Source organism: Neovison vison, chromosome 6 (assembly GCF_020171115.1).
Source record: "Neovison vison isolate M4711 chromosome 6, ASM_NN_V1, whole genome shotgun sequence".
Classification (NCBI taxonomy): domain Eukaryota; kingdom Metazoa; phylum Chordata; class Mammalia; order Carnivora; family Mustelidae; genus Neogale; species Neogale vison.
Window position 1 is genome coordinate 43,706,735 of NC_058096.1, and position 8,317 is coordinate 43,715,051.

Below are 8,317 nucleotides of genomic sequence, written 5' to 3' on the forward strand. Positions count from 1 at the left end.
ATTTTTGATTCAGAGACAATGTCCCCAATTAGAGCCCAAAGAGGTCATTGAGAGTAACTGGAATGAAATTCTTGATAGCTTTGATGACATGAACCTCTCTGAGTCCCTTCTCAGTGGTATCTATGCCTATGGTTCTGGAAGCCTTCTGCCATCCAGCAGCAAGCCATTCTTCCTTGTATCAAAGGTTATGATGTGATCACTCAAGCCCAATCTGGGACTGTGAAAAAAGGCACCTTTCCATGATGATTCTGTAACAGATTGAATTGGATTTAAAGTTTACACAGGCCTTGGTCTTAGCACCCAATAGAGAGTTGGCTTAGGAGATACAAAAGGTAATCATGGCCTTAGAGGATTACATGGGTGTCTCCTGCCATGCTTGCCTTGGCAATGTACTTGCTGAGGTGCAGAAGGTCAACCCCATTCATATTCTGGTCAAAAAAGAGGAGTTGAGGCTTGGGGAGGGTATCTGCCAGTTCTATATCAACATGGAATGAGAGGAGTGGAAGCTAGACACTGTGTGACTTGTATGAAACTCTGATCATCACTCAGGCAGTCACATTCTTCAACAACTGAGGGAAGGTTGATTGGCTCACTGAGAAGATGCCCACCTGCAGCTTCACCATGTCCATCACAGAGATATAGACCAAATGGAACAAGATGTTATCATGAGGGAGTTCTGGCTCTGGCTCTAGCAGAGTATCGATGGCACACAAACTGCCAGAGTCATTGATGTACAGCAGGTTTCTTTTGTCATCAACTATGACCTTCCCATGAACAGGAAAACTGTATCCATAGAATCAGTCATCGTGGACAGATATGGCCATAAGGGTGTGGCTATTTAACATGGTGGCAGAAGGAGACAAGAGGACTCTTCAAGACGTTGAGAACTTCTACAACACCTTTTTTGAGGAGATTCTTGTCAGTGTTGCTGATTTCATTTGAGGGGCTGTCCTGGTATCTAACCCTACCCAAGTTCAGTCTGTGGAAGTCTGAAGAGGAGCAGGAGAGGGGAGGGAAGGGAGCCAAGGGATGGATATCTTATTATTTTTTTTTCTTTTTCTTTGAATGAATGTTACATTTTTGAGGCAAAAATAAAAAAAGAATTATTGTCATTATTTATTATGTAGGCTATACTTATCAATATAAACAGCAAAACTTTAAATATATTTTATAAATTAAAAGAAAACAGCACACTTGGCATCAAAAAACAGTATTGGTTGAAGTTTGTCTATTGCATATATTATAAATAATTTCAGAATGACCTCATGGAAAATTTTCCTTTTTTTTCACTTTCATGGGTGTGTGTTTGCAAAGATTTATTTATTTGAGAGAGAGAGGTAGTGAGAATGAGTAGGAGGGGCAGAGAGAGAGGTAGAAAGAATCCAAACAGACTTTGCACTGAGCATCAAGCCCCACATAGGGCTTCATCTTACAACACTGAGATCATGACCTAAGCCAAAACCAAGAGTCAGATGCTTAATCAACTGTACCACCCAGACGCCCCTACAAAATCTATTTTAAAAAGAAACCCATATTAGTTTTCATTTGTCCAGAATGATGGATGCAGTTTATCATTTACAGTCATTTTCTATCTTTTACTGAAGTATAATGACATATAGTATCCTATTAGTTTATGTCAACAGTGCATCATAGTAAGTCAATATTTTAATCCATGATGAAATGATCTCCATGAGTCTAGTTTCCACCTGTCACCATAGTTATTACACTATCATTGACCGTATCCCCTATGCTATATATTATATCCCTATGGTTTATTTATTTAAAAACTGGAAGTTTGTACTCTTAATCCTTTTTACCTATTTGTCCATCCCATAACTTTTGGTAACCACCAGTTTCCTGTATCTATGAGTCTGTTTCTGTCTTGTTTATTTTTAAACTCCACATACAACTGAAATCATACGGTATTTGTCTTTCTCTATCTGACTTATTTCACTTAGCATAAATATTCTTTACGTCTATCCATGTTGTCTCAAATGTCAGAATCTTCTTTTTCTTTTTTATATAGCTAACTAATACTTTATTCTATACACAAGCGTGCGCGCGCGCGCGCACACACACACACACACACACACACACACCATCCTGCCTATCCATTTGTCTATTGATGCACATTTAGGTTACTTCCATGTCTTGGGTATTGTAAATAATGCTGCCATGAACACAAGGGTGCATATGCCTTTTTAGATTGGTGTTTTTATTTCCTTTGTATAAGTGCTCAGAAGTGGAATTGCTGCATTGTGTGTTAGCTTTATTTTTAATTTTTTGAGAAACTTCCATACTGTTTTCCATAGTAGCTGAATCAATTTACACTGCTACAAATAGCATATGAGGTTTTTCTTTTCTCCACATTTTTGCCAGCTCTTACTTTTTGTCATTTTGATAATAGTCAATCTGAGAGGGGAGAGGTGGTATCTCGCTGTGATTTTGATTTGCATTTCCTTGATTATTAGTGCTATTGAGAATTTTTTCATATGTCTGTTGGCCATCTGTACGGTTTCTTTGAAAAAGTATCTATTCAAATTTTCTCCCCATTTTTTTAATCAGGTTGTTTGTTTTTTGATATGAAGCTGTGCAAGTTCTTTATATATTTTAAATATTAACCTCTTAATGGATGTATGGTTTGCAAATATCTTCTTTCATTTAATAGTTTGTCTTTTCATTTTGTTGTTTCCTTCTCTGTACAAAAGTTTTGTAGTTTGATGTAATATAATTTTTTTATGTTAACTTTTGTTAAATAGTTAAATACTAGGTCCAAAAAGTAGTGTTCACACGGGTATTAAAAAGCTTACTGCCTATGTTTTCTTCTAAGAGTTTTATGGTTTTAGATCTTATATCAAGTCTTTAATCCAATTTGAATTTATGTTTAAAGTTGTAAAATAGTGGTCCAGTTTGATTCTTTGCACATAGCTATCTAGTTTTCCCAGTACTATTTATAGAAGAGACTGTCTTTACCCCACTAAATATTCTTGTCTCCTTTGTCATAGATTAATTGGCCATTGGTTTATGTGTCTTTTTTTGTGCCAGTCCCACACTGCTTTGATTTTTATAGCTTTGAACTGCAGCTTGAAATCAGAGAGCACTATACATATAGCTTTGTGTTTTTGTTTTTTTTTCCCCAAAATTGCTTTAGCTATTTGGTGTCTTTTCTGGTTCCACACAAATTTTAGGATACTTTTTCTTTGTACTGTAAAAAATGCCATTGGTATTTTGATGCTAATTATATTGAATCTGTAGATTGCTTTCAGAAGTATACACATTTTAATATTATTTCTTCCAATGCATGAGCACAGTGTATCTTTCCATTTATTTGTGTAGTCAACATCTCTCATCAAAATCATCTAGTTTTCAGTTTACTGGTATACCTCATATTATTGTACTTTTCTTTATTGCACTTCAGAGATACTGTATTTAGTACGATTGATGGTTTGTGGCAATCCTGCATTAAGCAGGTCTATTGGTGCCATTTGTCCCGCAGTATTCGCTCACTTTGTGTCTCTGTGTCATACTTTGGTAATTCTCACAATTTATCAAAAAATTTTAAAATGATTACCTTTGTTATGGTGATCCATGATTAGTAATTACCACTCCCTGAAAAGTCAAATTATGGTTAGCATTTCTGGGCAACAAAGTATTTTTAATTAAGGTATATGCATTGTTTTTTTAGACATAAAGCTATTGCACACTTAATAGCTTAGAGCATAGTGTAAACATAAATTTTTCATGCAGTGGGAAAGCAAATTGTTTATTTTATTCACTTTATTTCAATACCCATTTAATCACAGTAGTTTGGAATTAAGCCTTCGGTATCTCTGGGGTATATCTGTAGAGGTGTTCTACCTCCTTGGCTAACTCTTTTTGATGAAATTGTGAATGGGATTGTTTTCAAAATTTTTCTTGCTGGTAGTTCATTGTTAGGATATAGAAATGCAACCAATTTCTGCATGTTAATTTTGTATGCTGCCACTCAAATGAATTCAATTATTAGTCCTAAAAGTTTTTTGATAGAATCTTTATGATTTTATATATATATATATATATATGATACAATGTTATGTTCAAATAGTGGAATTTTATTTCTTCCTTTCTAATTTGGATGTCTTTTACATTTTTCTTGTCTGTTTGCTCTGCCTAGGACTTCCTATCCTATGTTGAATATAAGTGGCAAGACTGGGCATCCTTGTCTTCTTCGTGATCTTAGAGGAAAACTGTTTAGTTTTTTACCATTAAATATGATGGTCTCTGTGGGTTTTTCATTCATAGCCTTCATTATATTGAGGTATGTTTGTTCTCTACCCACTTTGTTGATGATTTTTATCATAAAAGCATGGAGAATCTTGTCAAATGTTTTTTTCTGTACCTAATGAGATCATCATGTGATTTTTATCATCCAATCTGGTATTGAGAGGTCTCCAGAGTATGCTGTGCCAGGGTCACATTGGTAGGTTGGCTCTAGCTAATATGAACTAGGAGCCCCTGGCTTGCTGGGATAGTTCTCAAAGCCTGGCTAGAGTGCCTGGACCCTGCTCTTGTCTATACTCTTAAGGTGGAAGGGAAACATTAAAAAAAACGATGCTTGCTGGAGCCTCTGACCCTGGAAAGAGTTCCAGCTGTTCCCTACCTGTTTGGCAGACACTCTAGAATTAGTAAAATGATTTCCTTTATTTATGGTCCAGTTGCCCTTTAAACCGCTTTTTCCCTCTCCTGTGACTGAGTGTGGGCAAGTCTGTGCACAGGCCCCTCAGTGAATATCCTTCCCTACTGCAGGTCATAACATTGGGGGTGGAGGTGCCGTCACTACCATCTTCCTCTCCTATCTTTTTCTGTGTGTACCCTCTGTTGCTGGTTATGCAAAAGCTGTTTAGTCAACATCGGCTCTTCTTCAGGAGAAAGTCCTCTGTCTGTGGTATAGATTTAGTGTGTCTGTGGAGGAATTGAGTTCAGAGTTTTCTTATGCTACCATCTTGGACAGCCTCCTAACCTCAGTCATTTTCTATTGACATTGTCAATGGGCATTAAGCAACTAAACTTAGTCTAAACTTAATCACAAAGTAGGGAGCTTCACTTGTGCTCTGATAGTAGTTATGCTAAACATAAGTATGTCTTTGTCCTCCCCTGTAAATTTATATTCAGAAATAACACATCTCTGTAACTATATATGTTCTCCGTTTACTATAAAACATTTACACATGTTGTGACTCATTATGCTGCCAGTCATCATATGTTATGGAAAAATAAAACATTTTATTTTCACTAATAGGTATGGAAGGTATTTTACATAATATTTTAAATGTATATTTTCAACAACTTAAAAAATATTTATTTAACAAATTATTCTACTAAGGAGTCGCAAATTTCAGTTACAAAATTAAACAAATATTAAATATTAATAATTATAAAAATTACTATAAAATAAACTTAACCAGCACACTGTTATCATGTTACTTTGTTATAGTCATTTAGGTAAATATAAAAATGACCAAAAAATATTTCTTTTTTTATTCAAAATTTCTAGATGTTTGCTGGAAAGACTATTATGTTATGGTACTAGATTTCAGTCCAGGTCCTACCACCTACAAATTTCATATATGTGTGCATATTATTATTATTTGATTTTTAATCTCCATTTGCTTTCAAAGAAAAGAAAATATTAATATATACCTCATTTTTTAACTGTGAAAAGACCAGCTGAGAATTTTTTTTTTCCAGCTGAGAATTAAGAAGATACTATATATGTTATAAAATACCATGTGAATGTTAATTATTATTTGATATGTAACAGTGTATTTTTTATATTTTTTCTTTCATTCTGTCTCTGATAGTCTCCTGTTATCCTAAATTTTATCCACTAAACAGTCAATTTATCTTTGTATGAATGCTAGGATATTTGTTTCTTTCTTTTAGACATTGTAAAGAAAGCCCAATGTTGGTTATTAGAAAGAAACAAACAACTTTTCCCCTATTGTTCTGAAGAAAAGATTCACAACAGCCATAGTCTCAGTTTCAAAGGGGAAAAAAACCACTTTATTGATATTATAAAAATCTAATAGAAACAGAAGAGGGAAATCTACACAGAGATTAGGCAAAAGTAATCAGTAAAGGGGAATAAAACAGGGTTACATCAAATCGGGTACTTACAACATCCAACCTCATTAGCTGGGGAAGCCCCATGGAGAGAGCCAGGCTGGACTTCTAGTTGAGAGGTCTGGGTGGAACATCCTTCCCTTAGGGAGAATTCCAACTGACCATCTCCATAAGGGCCATGTTTATAAGGCAGATGATGTGGTCTGAAGTTAAAGATTTGTTTGCCCTTATGCAGCTTGGAGGAAGCTGCATTTCTGTGTTGTCAGGTCTTTACATTTTCAAGGAGCCTGGGGTAGATGTGTTCGCCTCCTCTCCTAGATTCCATTGTAGGAGGGGCAGTGGGCGAGGCCACCCTGGAGCAGGAGGGAATGCAAGGCCAGATTTACAGCACTTGGTGTCTAGACCAGAAGGGCCAGTTCTGATCTGGAGGCCAGCTAACATCAAGTAACCAGGCTCTGAGATCGCTTATGCAGCACAAGTCTTACAAACAACATTCTTTAACCTGCCTGCATATGTACAGATCCGTGTGGTCAGTTACACAGGGCAAATCACAGAAACCTCCATCTATACAATATACCTATGTACATATAAATAAAAACCAAAAATTCTATGGCAAAGACCTGTTGAATTTGTTTATTTCTTCTTGGTGGTGGTGGGGGTAAGGGTGTATGTGTGTGTGTGTGTGTGTGTGTGTGTGTTTTACCCCTAGCAATAGACACAGAATTTAATAAATGGTAACTGCTTCATAAATACTGTACTGATTGGAAACATATAAACCTATATGAGCCTTGTTTAAAACCCAAATTTATGTGCATGGCTGTATAAATTACCGTTAGGGGCGCCTGGGTGGCTCAGTGGGTTGGGCCGCTGCCTTCGGCTCGGGTCATGATCTCAGGGTCCTGGGATCGGGTCCCGCATCGGGCTCTCTGCTCGGCGGGGAGCCTGCTTCCCTCTCTCTCTCTCTGCCTGCCTCTCCGTCTACTTGTGATTTCTCTCTGTCAAATAAATAAATAAAATCTTAAAAAAAAAAAAAGTGCAAATTACTGTTAACATTTATTGCATGTCATAACTTTTTCTAAGAATTTGATACGGGTAGCCAGTATTAGAGTCAAAATTTAAATCTGGGCATTTTGGCTCAGAATCAATTCTTAACCACCACAAAATGCTGTCCTCTAACATTAACTGAGTGAATATAGATTTTGTGAGACTATGTTATTCTGTTAAGAAATACTTTCTAATGGATGAGTTTTGATCTACATTTTAAAGAAAATAAGAACAAGAAAGTGAATCTGGTTTGTGAGTCATCTCTGGGGTTTGTGAGGGTAATTTTTACAAAGGCATAGGGAAAGCATATCCATTTATTTGAAGATAAGATGAGTATTCATGAGGGGGACAGATGATGTAGAATCTAGAAAAAAAATGAGCTCAAACTTGATTTTTAAAAATTATAGTTATCTTAAAGAAAACTTTAAACTTTAAGTTATCTTAAAGATAACTTAAGTTATCTTAAAGTTATCTTATCTTAAAGTTATCTTAAAGATAACTTTAAGTTATCTTAAAGTTATCTTAAAGAAAACTATAAACTTTCTATTAGGAGAAATGTTTGTGGTATGAGGAATGTTGAAATTGAATTTTATGTAAAATTCTTCTGACCTGTGTAATATTAGACACATTTCTTAACACCATAGACCCTCAGTTACCTCATTTATCAAATAAGACTAATAATAAATCCTTGATTCATGATTATCTGAGGATTAGCTAAGAAAAGGAACATAAAATGTATAATTAAATGATAAACACTAATGTAAATAACAATAATCTTGATTAAAAAAAAAATCTTATATTGGTGTCCCAGGATAGTAACAGAATAAGACATCCTAAACAAATAAATGGATGAATGAACAAATGAATTTATTGGTTCATTCATTCATTTATCCATTCATTCCAAAATAATACACTTTCAAGAAGACCATATTTATGGCTAGTTATATAACAATTCCAAGGTGAGTTGCCTAGGCCAGTGAGAAAACTCTCTGTGTATTAGACCACTTATTCAGGGATCTAAGTTCCTTCTATTATATGGCTCCAACATTCCATAGATTCTTCTTATTACTTACTTACTTACTTACTTACTACTACTTACTTACTTACTTCTGTGAGTGAGCTTCCAGGAAGGAGAAAGAAAATTCATGAAAAGTACACACCTGTTCTGTTA

The 8,317-nt window shown here is 35.3% G+C and overlaps 1 pseudogene; it reads left to right on the forward strand.

Moving 5' to 3' along the window:
- The first annotated feature begins 338 nt into the window (after nt 1–338).
- Nucleotides 339–942, forward strand: LOC122910032 (annotated as a pseudogene).
- The last annotated feature ends 7,375 nt before the right edge of the window (nt 943–8,317 follow it).